The sequence below is a fragment of the Marmota flaviventris genome, chromosome 9, assembly GCF_047511675.1.
Source record: "Marmota flaviventris isolate mMarFla1 chromosome 9, mMarFla1.hap1, whole genome shotgun sequence".
NCBI lineage: Eukaryota > Metazoa > Chordata > Mammalia > Rodentia > Sciuridae > Marmota > Marmota flaviventris.
The window spans coordinates 57,920,016-57,934,176 of NC_092506.1; the positions used below are offsets into that span (position 1 = coordinate 57,920,016).

The window sequence follows — 14,161 nt, forward strand, 5'->3', positions numbered from 1 at the left end:
AATTATATTTCATTATTGTATAATTATGCCAAAATGAATCATAATGTTATATATAACTAAAATCCAAAAACCAAAAAAAAAAAAAAGGAAGAATTATGTAGTCGGGCATGGTGGTGCATGTCTGTAACCTCAGGAGAGAGACTGAAGCACAAGTTCAATGCCAGTCTCAGCAATTAGTTAGACTCTGTCCCCCCAAAATAAAAAAGGTCTGGGGATATGGCTCAGTGGCAAAGTTCTACCCCTATCCCTGCACCCCCCAAAAAGAAAAGAAATATATAGCACATATTTCCAGAAGAATGTAACTACTGGCCATCAATCTGGAAATTAATATTTGAAAATAAGACTCAGATTACATTATTCCACTTTGTTCATTTCTCTTTAGGTCTTTTTTAGGGGAAACTTGATATACTTATTAGACAACTTTTTCACAGATATCAGAGGGTGAAATTCAAAGAAAATTGCTGGACATGCCAGTGACATTAAAATTATCAAGGCACTTTTGGAAAATGCACAATTCTACAAGCTCCATCTGTATGTATATGTGTGGTTAAAACAGATGTATTATCTTACACAGCTAAGGAATTTACCATCTCCTGAAAATCAGAAACAGGCACATTTTAGATAAATTATTTTCTTCTCTTCCACTTACACATGCTTATTTATTTTATGTTGTGTGATTTGGTTTCCTTAAAACCTGAAAGGATCCTCACGACAGTCTTGTATCTGCTTACTTTTCACCCCATAGACCACAGGGTTCATGGTGGGAGGCAAAAGCAGATAAATATTGGCCACGATGATGTGGCAAGATGGAGGAATTGTGTGGCCCCCAAAGCGATAGGAAAAGAAGGAGAAGAAAGCAGGACTGTAGGAGAAGATGATGGCACAGCTGTGGGCGGTTCAGGTGCTGAAGGCCTTTTGCCGAGCATCTGCTGAAGAGAGGCTGACCACGGCCCGGAGGATCATGGTGTAGGAGACTGTGATGCACAGGATGTCAAAGCCTCCGATAAGGAGGGCTACCATTAAACCATAGATGGCATTGACCTTGACATTGCCACAGGATAATTTGGCTACAGACATGTGGTCACAGTATGCAGTAGGGAAGGCGCTTGGTGAGGAAAGTGAAAGGAGTAATGAGCGACACCCCTCCTTAGGAAGGTGGCAAGCCCAACCTTCCCAATTACATCATTGGTGAGGATGACTGAGTAGCACAGAGGGTAGCAGATGGCTACATAGTGGTCCAGGGCCATAAGCATGGGTACCCCAGACTCCATTCCTGTGAAGGTATGGATGAAGAACATCTGGACCAGGCAATCCTCAAATCCTATTTCCTTGAGGTGAAACCAGAAGATGCAGAGGGCTTTAGGGATTGTGCTAGAGCATATGACAAGGTCAGTTAGAGAAAGCATACCCGAGAAGTAGTACATGGGTCTGTGCAGGGAGTCCTCATAGCGATGAGGTAGAGGAGTCCACAATTCCCAACCACAGCCACAACATACATGGAGCAGAATGGGAAGGAAATCCAGATGTGCATGTCCTCCAGGCCTGGGATCCCATTAAGAATGAATGAAGCTGGGGTCACATCTGTTTGAGTCAAGATCAGCATGATCAAGCCACTATGGTCATGAATCAGCTGAAATAGGAAAAAGAGAAGAGAAAGCATAGGTTAAGGGTACTTTCTCCCCTCAACCACACTTTTTTAAATTATGCAATACATTTTAATGATGGTATTCTGTCCATCTACAACTACCAAAGATAATAAAATCATATTGCTGGAAACACTTTGTTAAAGCATACCGCCATCCTTTAAGTACTCAGGATGCATAGTTGTATTTTCTTCGCATCATAAACCAAATTTTTCTGAGTGGCCAATGACAGCTTTGCTTGTTTGTTATTTGTTGTTAATTCATTGTTTCATTCAGTAAATTCTTATTATGCAGTCTGTTTTTATCACCAACACTGAATCTACATCAATTATTTTAAAGACTGATTCACATCTACATAATTCGTAACAAAGTATAATGAGGAGTTTTTGTTAGAATACCTGATTTAACTGTTAATTGTTGTGCACAATCACTGTGTATGTGATCTTAAAGAAGAATGCCTTGATCACCTCACTGATGGCCAAAAAACATAATGACTGATGCCAGGCACGGTGGTGTGAACCAGTAATCCTAGCAACTCAGGGAGGCAGTAGAAGTTGGAAGCCAACCTCCACAATTCAGTGAGAAGCTAAGCAACTTAGTGAGACCTTATCTCAAAGTAAAATATAAAACTGCTTGGAAAATTTACGTACTCCTGGGTTCATTCCCTAGTACCAAAATAAAATTAAAATTAATGACTGACATATATTGTTGGTTACCAAGCACTGTTCAAAGCATTCTAGAATTATTAAATGGCATTTCTCAAAGGATCCTAGGATCTCACAAGCCAGTGAAATGCTTGATTTAGTCTTCTCATTTTTATGATGCATGCTTCTTGTCCTTTCCCACATCTAGTCTATGTGCACTTCTAAATTTTTTCTCAAATTAAACTTCTACTCATATTGAAAGTTGCTAATGGTGCTTAACATAAATGACTTTATTAAAAAATAATAAAATCTATGAATAGTAACAGGTCATTTCTTTTATTATTTCTATAAATCTTCATGTATTATGGCCAAGCATTGACAACTAAAAATAATTTATTAAAAATACAATCATGGGACTGGGTTTGACTCAGTGGCAGAGTGCTTGTCTAGCACATGTAAGGCACTGGGTTTGAGCCTTAGCACCACATAACAAATAAAATTAAGGCATTCTGTCCATCTACAACTACCAAAGAATTTATAAAATATAAATAAATAAAATGATATTGCTGTGGAAAATTAAAGACTTTGTTAAAGCATACTGTCATCATTTAATTGTTCAGGCTGCATAGTTGTATTTTATTATCATAAACCAACATCTGGAAGACAGGTGAGATAAATCACAAGGCAACTTCTTTCAAAAACTGTGAAAAAAGTGCAGGTTGTACACATTAATTAGTACACTTTTCAAGGGCATAATTGTAGGCTATGACAAAGTCTTAGAGCTATTCTGGTGTCAAAGGAGCACCTGTGTATTTAACCTAGTCTCAAGAGGACCTATCAGCCAAATGGGAAAATGCTGTAGAACTGAAGCATTATGACAACCCTGACATATCAAAATGTTGGGGATCGCATTCTTTCCTATTTGCTATTTTTCCTACTTACATAAACTTGTATTCTTGGTTTTGTGATGGACAATCCTCTATCTTTTGGTTTTCCCTTTGCCTACCCTCCTCAAATATGGCCAAATCCTACTCATTATTCAAGCAAAACCATCATCAGGAAGACTTAGATGTCCTTAAGACATGATAGTGATTCATCCTCTAAATGCTCAAAAAATAATGCAATTACCAACAGCTGTGATGAATGGTAAGAAATCCATTGGTTCAAAAATTATTCTCTTTACTTCTCTTTACCTGATGATACCATAAAAATGAATTCATATTTAGTAATCCTTCACAATTTAATAAAATCATTTATGTTAAGCACAGTATCCAACAAACCATCACCAGTGTCTATCAAATCAATTTACAAATAATACATATTTATGTATCCTTAAAATAAAAAAATAAAAATAAATTAATAATGAATGCATGACATGTTGAAATTCACTTTGAGAATTACTAAATTGTAATCTAAGTTTTATCACTTAGTGCATAAAACACACTAGAAGGAAGAAAACTGCAGGTTATATTCCTTAAGATTACTGAGAAAGATAAATAAATAAAGCTTCATTGTCATAAATTACAGATAAAAAGAAAATATAAAATGACAACGATATATATTTATATTATAATATGTTTATATTAGTTTGGGCAAGAAAAACAAATCATTTAAACTTCCGATTACAAAACACAATTATAATTACATTTAAATTACTTATGCAGCTTGAATGAGTGCATAGAATAAAAACAAAACGCAGAGGTTTAAAAATGTATACAGATATTTTTTAAATAAATAGTATCCCAAAGTATCAGGGAGGTTATATTAATGTTAGACAAAGAGAATTCAAAGGAAAAACACTTGGGTCAAGAGCACTTTGGAGAAATAACATGCTTGGCATTTTGAAATTAAAGCTAATTGTATCAACATGTTTGATTCCAGGCCTTATAAGATATTTTCATAATACAAATGATGAAAGACAGATTCACATTAATATTTTGTGAACACAGAAGGAAAGTTAAAATATGGACTTCTTATAAACCACTCTTAATTTTCTATTTAAGATAAGTGTATTAGTCATAAGCTAAAATGTTAACCTTGGAATTTCAAGGAGTTTATTAATTTTTATCTTAGAATAAAGGACAAAATTTGGCCTTTTCACAAAGAAAGGCTTTTCTTTTAAAAACCAAAATTACAAACAAGGTTTTGTCCTTACAACTCAGTAATTTGTAAATTATATTTTTATTCAACATATTCAGGACTCTTACACATATATTATTAGGTTAAAACATATATAGTCTGTACATGTGTGGAGATATATATATATATATATATATATATATATATATATATATATATATATATATATATTCACAGAAACATATAAATAATATGCATTTAATTAAGGTTGAAATAATTAGTTTATAAAATTATGTTTCAATAATTTACAACTATTTAGTATGAACTCGTCAATAGGGTCACTATTCTTTCCTCCCTCTATACCTCTTTAGTACATTAAACAGTACCTCTTACCTGTAAAGTTCAGTACTTGCTTCAAGATATACATTGCATTGTAAATATCATTGCAAAAAGCACATTCACAGCTTCTCTTGGAGTTAAAGTATTTTATGTAAAGTGTGCAAAATGTTAGATTATGGTCATAATTATAGTTGTGCAAAAAGAGCAATTGCCTAGGGTAGTGAAAAAGATACTGTGGCTATATTCTGACCCTACATGTACCCAAGTATGAGCAGATAGTTCTATTACACTTTAAATATGTATCCATGTATCAGAAGCAGACAGAAAAATTAACGGAAATTTCTGGTTGGTGGTGCAAAACTGTTATCTCCAAGACACTCAGGAGGCTGAAGCAGGAGCACCATCAACTTAATGAGACCCTGTCTCAAAAAATAAAACTTGCATAAGTGTGTAGCTAAGTGGTGCAATTGCTCCTGGGTTCAATCTCTGGTGCCACATGCATAAACACAAAAGGAATAATAAAATAATAAATAACTCCTAAACAGAAAATATTTTTTGATTACTTGTCCACTTTTCTGAAGTACTTTTTAAAATACTAGATAAACATTTTCTCATAACTACTTGTTATGTGTATGGCTTTGTCACTATAACTGGTCTTTTGCTTACACAAGTTAGTTCCATCTTCAATACATTCACAAAGCTCTCCAAGATCGAAATTAAAGACTCTAGTATTAACTACAAATGTAAGCAGTTGCCTTTATAAAACAGACCTAAAACAATTTCAACACATCATTATTTCATTTCTTATGCAGAGATATTTGATTCAGCTATGCTAAGGTGTGGGCAGAAAAACTGAATTAGTAATATTTATGCATGAGTATCACCATCTAAAATATAACTTTGATGTTATCTGCTATTTGTCCTCATTCTTAAACTCTGTAGGTAATACTTTTTTCTATTAAACCATCTTCAGTTATTTCTATCATTCTTCTTTTCATATGAGGTTGCTTGTTCTATCTAGATTTTGCTACACAAAACAAAGACATTGCTCAGGCTTTCCAGAAAATAACCATGAAAAATTAGACTCTGATTTCAAGGAATAAGGGAGCAACAGGTAAAGAGTAAGCAACAGAACTCGACTCTAGTTTTTCTTTTTTTTTTTTTTTAATTTCTCCATTTCATGGGAATGATCCACACTTGACATCCATCACTACCAAATAAGTATTTCCTATTTGGATATAGAAATAACATGGATTATCATCATCACCCAAAGGCAACTGAATTTTAGTGTTGGATTTTGGAACACAAACATTTTCCAAACAATCCAACCTCACACAACATTGTTGCTTTCAAATTATGTGAAGATAATCAGATTTATTTCTGGAAAAATAATAAGCAATTTGTTTTATATCCAATTTGTTTTATCTCCACTTTATCATACAGCTTACAGAAAATAATCTTGTCATTATCACCTCTTTTATAGTTTTGAATACCTTAATTTTTGTGTTTGGCAACAGTAAGCTGAATATAATCTAGTCCAGGTGTTCAGGGTCTTGGTTGAAGGAAAACACAATCCTAGAATAAATGTGCATGCACAGATGTTAAACTCTGAATTCCTTTATATCTGTACTATTGAATGGATGCCATGTGTCCCCAAGAGACTATTTCAGGATATCAGAGACACGATGCTGCTATGGAAATCAACTTAAGTTCTATGGGGAGAGAAAAAGAATGAGATTTTGAATTCATAGTGCACACATTATGATAAGAAATGAAATAGTATCCTATGTGTGTTTTGTCTCTTAGGAAGTATTCACAAGAAAGGAAGAAAATAAAAATGTATGTTATTTTAGTGAGATTTAATCCTATGGCAGATATGTGTTTGCTTCTTATTCACTGTTTTATGTAAAATAGATCAAAGGTACTTAAGCAGAGAATGTTTTATGCATTCATACCATAATTCATTTATTAAATTTCTTTCATTATTAATGTAGCAACTTTATCCATTTAATAAATGTTTATGGAGATTTTTTTTTTTTACTTTCTGAGCTAGGCTAGGAATTGTGTGAACATGGTTCCTTGTTCAAAAGGTTTCTTTCAAGTAAGAAAAATGAATGGTAAATATTATAGTGGTCTTAAACATCATCAAAACTGAAATTATCAAATGTATATATTTTTAAATTATCTTAGTGTCCTGAAATACATCGTTGTTAAAGAAAATGGTTAGGTATATTTCTACATTAATAAGTATATGCATGTATTGATATGCATTTATTTTTTTAACAAAATATGATACTACTATTTTACAACATAATGACTACTATATTGATTTAAAGTTATTTAAGTGGTATATTCCAAAAAAGGATTCCTGTGATGGTATATGTGTACAATTTATTTATACACGGCGTATATAGATATAAACATTTTGAGAAGAAATGTTATGATAAATGAGCATCTCTGTAAAACTACTATGACATTTCTGATCTAAATATTTCTCAAAATAAATTTCTGTAGTGTATTAGATTGTCTGTCCTTTCCCTCATTACAATAGGTATCTGCCAAATTTATAATAAACTATAATCTAATTATCATTTAATAATGGTACTAATTGCTGAATAAAAAAACTGTTTTAAAATTTTATATTGTCACATGCCAGCAACTTGCAGGGATAAAACAGGAAGATTGAAAGTTTAGGGCAACTTAATGACCCTGTCTTCAAAATAAATTTTTAAAAAAGATTAGGAATGTAGATGAGACCCGATCTGAGGAAGGAAGATGGCGGCGAGGGGAGTGCATTGCCCCCGTGTGCTACTTCACTGTGTGGGAGTATGACAAGTCAGGACGGCTAAAGGATATCTTGTTAGGAATTTCCAGCAATAGTGGGGTGCTCCGGGACCTGGAGGAAGGATTTCCATCGCACGAGGATCAGCTACGGGGACTCAAACGCGAGAGGTTTGTCGCACGGAGGGTAACACTGCTTATTCAGCAAATCGCCCCGCGGCTAGAATCTGCAGCGTGCGCTGGGATAGAGACGTAGGGTTACAGCGCTGCAGTTTCTGCCACCCGCGCAAGCACCGTACTCAGGGCTGAATTCTGGGTTCGAGACGGGGGAAGGAAGCGGTCCATCTCGGTTCTCCACACCGGTCAGACCACAGAGGAGGCCAGCAGCCACCATGTTGGTAAACTGACGTCACCACCCCTGTTTTTGACTGACCGCAGCTCATTCAGCCATAGAACAGGTAATTTCAGGCTGCAATTCGCCTGCGGCTTGCAGACAGGTTGCTAGGGCTCAGCGCCTGGGTGCTTCTTAGAACCTGATCTTATCAGAGTGAATACCGAGCGCGGGGCGGCTGAGTTCCGGCTCCCGGAACTGAGCCCGCGGGGACTGCTTCTTGGAGCTTACATTTATAGGAGCTTACACCGAGCACGGAGTGGCCGAGTTCCGGCTCCCGGAACTTCCCTGGCCCGGTGCTAGGAGCCCGCGGAAACTGCTTCTCGGTCCGGGTCCTGCTGAGGGCCGGTCAGGACTCACCCGGTGCTTTGGTTGCCCGGCAAGGGGAACGAAATGCTGCCATTCGCATAGGATACCAACATGGCAGAGATCTGACGTCTGCAGAAAGCGGCGGAGGAGGGAACTTCATCAATACCAGTGGTAACATAAGCAGTTGGTCTCCTGGTAGGGGGGGTGAGGCACAGTCACCCGAGTCTCCTCAATTTGTCGTCGAGCCAGAGGGAAGGAGCCGGGCCGCCGCCAGCGCCCGGAGCAGGCCCAGCAGCTCGCCAGCGTGGTGACCGCGTGACCCCAATTGGAGAGGGGGCGGAGCGGAGCCGCCACCCGCAACCGCAAGGTGGGCAGACCCGCGACCCAGTGGTACATGGGTGTGGTAGGAGGGGCAGGGCAGAGCTGCGGTTCGCGCTTGCAAGGTAAACAGACCTGTGTCAGCCTGGCGGGTCAGGCCCAGTGGCCTGCCAGTGTGGTACACACGTCACCCCAACTGGAGTAGGGGCAGAGCAGATCCTTCTCCCACGCCCGGATCAGGCCCTGCCGGTGTGGTGGTCACGTGACCCCAATTGGAGTGGGGGCGGAGCGGAACCGCCACCCGTGCCCGCAGGGTGAGCAGACCAGTGATCAACCTGCAGATCAGGCCAAGGGGTCCGCAGGCGTGGTAGGAGGGGCAGGGCAGATCCGCCGCCCGCGCCTCCAAGGTAGGCAGACCTACAACAGACCGGCGGATCAGGCCCAGGAGCCTGCCGGCGTGGTACAAACACCACCCTAATTGGAGTAGTGGCAGAGCAGAGTCGCCGCCCGTGCCAGGAACAGGCCCAGCGTCCTGCAGGCGGGGTAGCCACGACACCCTAATTGGAGTAGGGGCAGAGCAGAGCCTCCATCCGTGCCCGAAAGGTGGGCAGATCTGCGACCGACCAGCGGGACAGGCCCAGTGGCCTGCCGGTACGACAGACACGTCACCCCATTTGCAGTAGGGGCAGAGTAGAGCCGCCGCCCGCGCCTGCAGGGTAGGCAAACCTGCAACCGACCGGCGGATCAGGCCCGGTGGCCTGCCGGCGTGGTACACTCGTCACCCCAATTGGAGTAGGGGCAGAACAGAGCCGCCGCCAGCTCCCAGAACAGGCCCAGTGACCTGCCGGCGTGGTAGCCACGAAACCCCAATTGGAATAAGGAGAGAGCAGAGCCGCCACCCGCACCTGCAGGAAAGATACGCAAGCAGTATGAAAAGACAAGGAAAGAAAGGACCACAAGCAATGCAGGTCAACGCAACTTTAGAAGAGGTAACAGCTGCAGCAGATGGAATGTCAGATAAAGAATTCAGGATATACATGCTTCAGATGATCTGGAGTATCAAGGAAGACATTAAACAGCAAAATCAGACAATGAAAGATCACTTCGACAACGAATTACGCAAACAAATCCAGGAAGCAAAGGATCAACTATACAGGGAGATAGAGGTTATAAAAAACAAACAAACAGAAATCCTAGAAATGCAGGAAGCAATAAACCAACTTAAAAACTCAATGGAGAATACTACCAGCAGAGTAGAACACTTAGAAGATAGAACATCAGACAATGAAGACAAAGTATTTCAACTGGAAAAGAACATAGACAGCTCAGCAAGACTCTTAAGAAACCATGAGCAGAACATCCAAGAAATATGGGATAACATTAAGAGACCAAACTTAAGAGTCATTGGGATACAGGAAGGTACAGAGCTCCAAACCAAAGGAATGAGAAGTCTATTCAATGAAATAATACAAGAAAACTTCCCAGACTTGAAGAATGAGACAGAACCCCAAATCCTAGAAGCCTACAGGATGCCGAATGTGCAAAATCATAAGAGATCCACACCCAGACACATCATAATGAAGATGGCCAACATACAGAATAAGGAGAGAATTTTAAAAGCTACAAGAGAAAGGAAGCAGATTACATTTAGGGGTAAGCCAATCAGGATAACAGCTGATCTTTCAACACAGACTCTGAAAGCTAGAAGATCCTGGAATAACATATTTCAAACACTGAAAGAAAATGGGTTCCAACCAAGAATTGTGTATCCAGCGAAATTAAGCTTCAGGATGGAAGATGAAATTAAAACCTTCCACGATAAACAAAAGTTTAAAGAATTCGCAGCTAGAAAACCATCTCTTCAAAACATCCTCGCCAAAGCATTACAGGAAGAGGAAATGGAAAATAACAATGAAAACCAACAGTGGGAGGTAGGACAGTAAAGGGGGGGGGAATAATCAAAGAGGAAAACAAACCATGTTTAGTAACAGAAATAAACAAATATGGCTGGAAGAACAACACATATCTCAATAATAACCCTAAATGTTAATGGCTTAAACTCACCAATTAAGAGACACAGGCTAGTAGAATGGATCACAAAACAAGACCCAACAATATGCTGCCTACAGGAGACGCATTTGATAGGAAAAGACATACATAGGCTGAAGGTGAAAGGTTGGGAAAAATCATATCACTCATATGGACTTCGGAAACAAGCAGGAGTGTCCATACTCATATCAAATAAAATAGATTTCAAGCCAAAGTTAATCAAAAGAGATAAAGAGGGACACTACATACTGCTTAAGGGAACCATACACCAACAAGACATAACAATCATAAATATTTATGCCACAAACAATGGTGCAGCTATGTTCGTCAAACAAACTCTTCTCAAGTTCAAGAGTCTAATAGATCACCATACCATAATCATGGGAGACTTCAACACACCTCTCTCGCCACTGGACAGATCTTCCAAACAAAAGTTGAATAAGGAAACTATAGAACTCAATAACACTATTAATAACCTAGACCTAATTGACATATATAGAATATACCACCCAACATCAAGCAGTTACACTTTTTTCTCAGCAGCACATGGATCCTTCTCAAAAATAGATCATATATTATGTCACAGGGCAACTCTTAGACAATATAAAGGAGTAGAGATAATACCATGCATCTTATCTGATCATAATGGAATGAAACTGAAAATCAACGATAAAAGAAGGAAGGAAAAAGCATACATCACTTGGAGAATGAACAATAGGTTACTGAATGATCAATGGGTTATAGAAGACATCAAGGAGGAAATTAAAAAATTCTTAGAGATTAATGAAAACACAGACACAACATATCGGAATCTATGGGACACATTGAAAGCAGTTCTAAGAGGAAAATTCATTGCTTGGAGTTCATTCCTTAAAAAAAGAAAAAACCAACAAATAAATGATCTCATACTTCATCTCAAAATCCTTGAAAAAGAAGAGCAAAACAACAGCAAAAGAAGTAGAAGGCAAGAAATAATTAAAATCAGAGCTGAAATTAATGAAATCGAAACAAAAGAAACAATTGAAAAAATTGACAAAACTAAAAGTTGGTTCTTTGAAAAACTAAACAAAATCGACAGACCCTTAGTGATGCTAGCGAAGAGAAGAAGAGAGAGAACTCAAATTACTAGCATACGGGATGAAAAAGGCAATATCACAACAGACACTTCAGAAATACAGAAGATAATCAAAAACTATTTTGAATCCTTATACTCCAACAAATTAGAAGATAGTGAAGGCATAGGTAAATTTCTTAAGTCATATGATCTGCCCAGATTGAGTCAGGAGGATATAGAAAACCTAAACAGACCAATATCAATTGAGGAAATAGAAGAAACCATAAAAAGACTTCCAACTAAGAAAAGCCCAGGTCCGGATGGGTATACAGCAGAATTTTACAAAACCTTTAAAGAAGAAATAATATCAATATTTTTCAAGCTACTTCAGGAAATAGAAAAGGAGGGAGAACTTCCAAATTCATTCTATGAGGCCAACATCACCCTGATACCTAAACCAGACAAAGACACTTCAAAGAAAGAAAACTACAGACCAATATCTCTAATGAACGTAGATGCAAAAATCCTCAATAAAATTCTGGCGAATCGGATACAAAAACATATCAAAAAAATTGTACACCATGATCAAGTAGGATTCATCCCAGGGATGCAAGGCTGGTTCAATATACGGAAATCAATAAATGTTATTCACCACATCAATAGACTTAAAAATAAGAACCATATGATCATCTCGATAGATGCGGAAAAAGCATTTGACAAAGTACAGCATCCCTTTATGTTCAAAACTCTAGAAAAACTAGGGATAACAGGAACATACCTCAATATTGTAAAAGCAATCTATGCTAAGCCTCAGGCTAGCATCATTCTGAATGGAGAAAAACTGAAGGCATTCCCTCTAAAATCTGGAACTAGACAGGGATGCCCTCTCTCTCCACTTCTGTTCAACATAGTTCTCGAAACACTGGCCAGAGCAATTAGACAGACGAAAGAAATTAAAGGCATCAAAATAGGAAAAGAAGAACTTAAATTATCACTATTTGCAGATGATATGATTCTATACATAGCAGACCCAAAAGGCTCTACAAAGAAACTATTAGAGCTAATAAATGAATTCAGCAAAGTGGCAGGATATAAAATCAACATGCATAAATCAAAGGCATTCCTGTATATCAGCGACAAATCCTCTGAAATGGAAATGAGGACAACCACTCCATTCACAATATCTTCAAAAAAAATAAAATACTTGGGAATCAACCTAACAAAAGAGGTGAAAGACTTATACAATGAAAACTACAGAACCCTAAAGAGAGAAATAGAAGAAGATCTTAGAAGATGGAAAAATATACACTGTTCATGGATAGGCAGAACTAACATCATCAAAATGGCGATATTACCAAAAGTTCTGTATAGGTTTAATGCAATGCCAATCAAAATCCCAACGGCATTTCTTGTAGAAATAGAGAAAGCAATCATGAAATTCATATGGAAAAATAAAAGACCCAGAATAGCAAAAACAATGCTAAGCAGGAAGTGTGAATCAGGCGGTATAGTGATACCAGACTTCAAACTATACTACAGAGCAATAGTAACAAAAACAGCATGGTACTGGTACCAAAACAGGCGGGTGGACCAATGGTACAGAATAGAGGACACAGAAACCAATCCACAAAACTACAACTATCTTATATTTGATAAAGGGGCTAAAAGCATGCAATGGAGGAAGGATAGCATCTTCAACAAATGGTGCTGGGAAAACTGGAAATCCATATGCAACAAAATGAAACTGAATCCCTTTCTCTCCCCATGCACAAAAGTGAATTCAAAATGGATCAAGGAGCTAGATATCAAATCAGAGACGCGCCTTCTGATAGAAGAAAAAGTTGGCTACGATCTACATACTGTGGGGTCGGGCTCCAAATTCCTCAATAGGACACCCATAGCACAAAAGTTAATAACTAGAATCAACAAATGGGACTTACTCAAACTAAAAAGTTTTTTCTCAGCAAAAGAAACAATAAGAGAGGTAAATAGGGAGCCTACACCCTGGGAACAAATCTTTACTCCTCACACTTCAGATAGAGCCCTAATATCCAGAGTATACAAAGAACTCAAAAAATTAGACAATAAGAGAACAAACAACCCAATCAACAAATGGGCCAAGGACCTGAACAGACACTTCTCAGAGGAGGACATACAGTCAATCAACAAGTACATGAAAAAATGCTCAACATCTCTAGCTGTCAGAGAAATGCAAATCAAAACCACCCTAAGATACCATCTCACTCCAGTAAGATTGGCAGCCATTAGGAAGTCAAACAACAACAAGTGCTGGCGAGGATGTGGGGAAAAGGGTACACTTGTACATTGCTGGTGGGACTGCAGATTGGTGCAGCCAATTTGGAAAGCAGTATGGAGATTTCTTGGAAAGCTGGGAATGGAGCCACCATTTGACCCAGCTATTCCCCTTCTCGGTCTATTCCCTAAAGACCTAAAAAGAGCATGCTACAGGGACACTGCTACATCGATGTTCATAGCAGCACAGTTCACAATAGCAAGACTGTGGAACCAACCTAGATGCCCTTCAATAGACGAA

General features: G+C 38.4%; 1 pseudogene; it reads right to left on the reverse strand.

Moving 5' to 3' along the window:
- Window positions 1–659: 659 nt before the first annotated feature.
- On the reverse strand, window positions 660–1,603 carry LOC114098547 (olfactory receptor 52N4-like; annotated as a pseudogene).
- Between the last annotated feature and the right edge of the window lie 12,558 nt (window positions 1,604–14,161).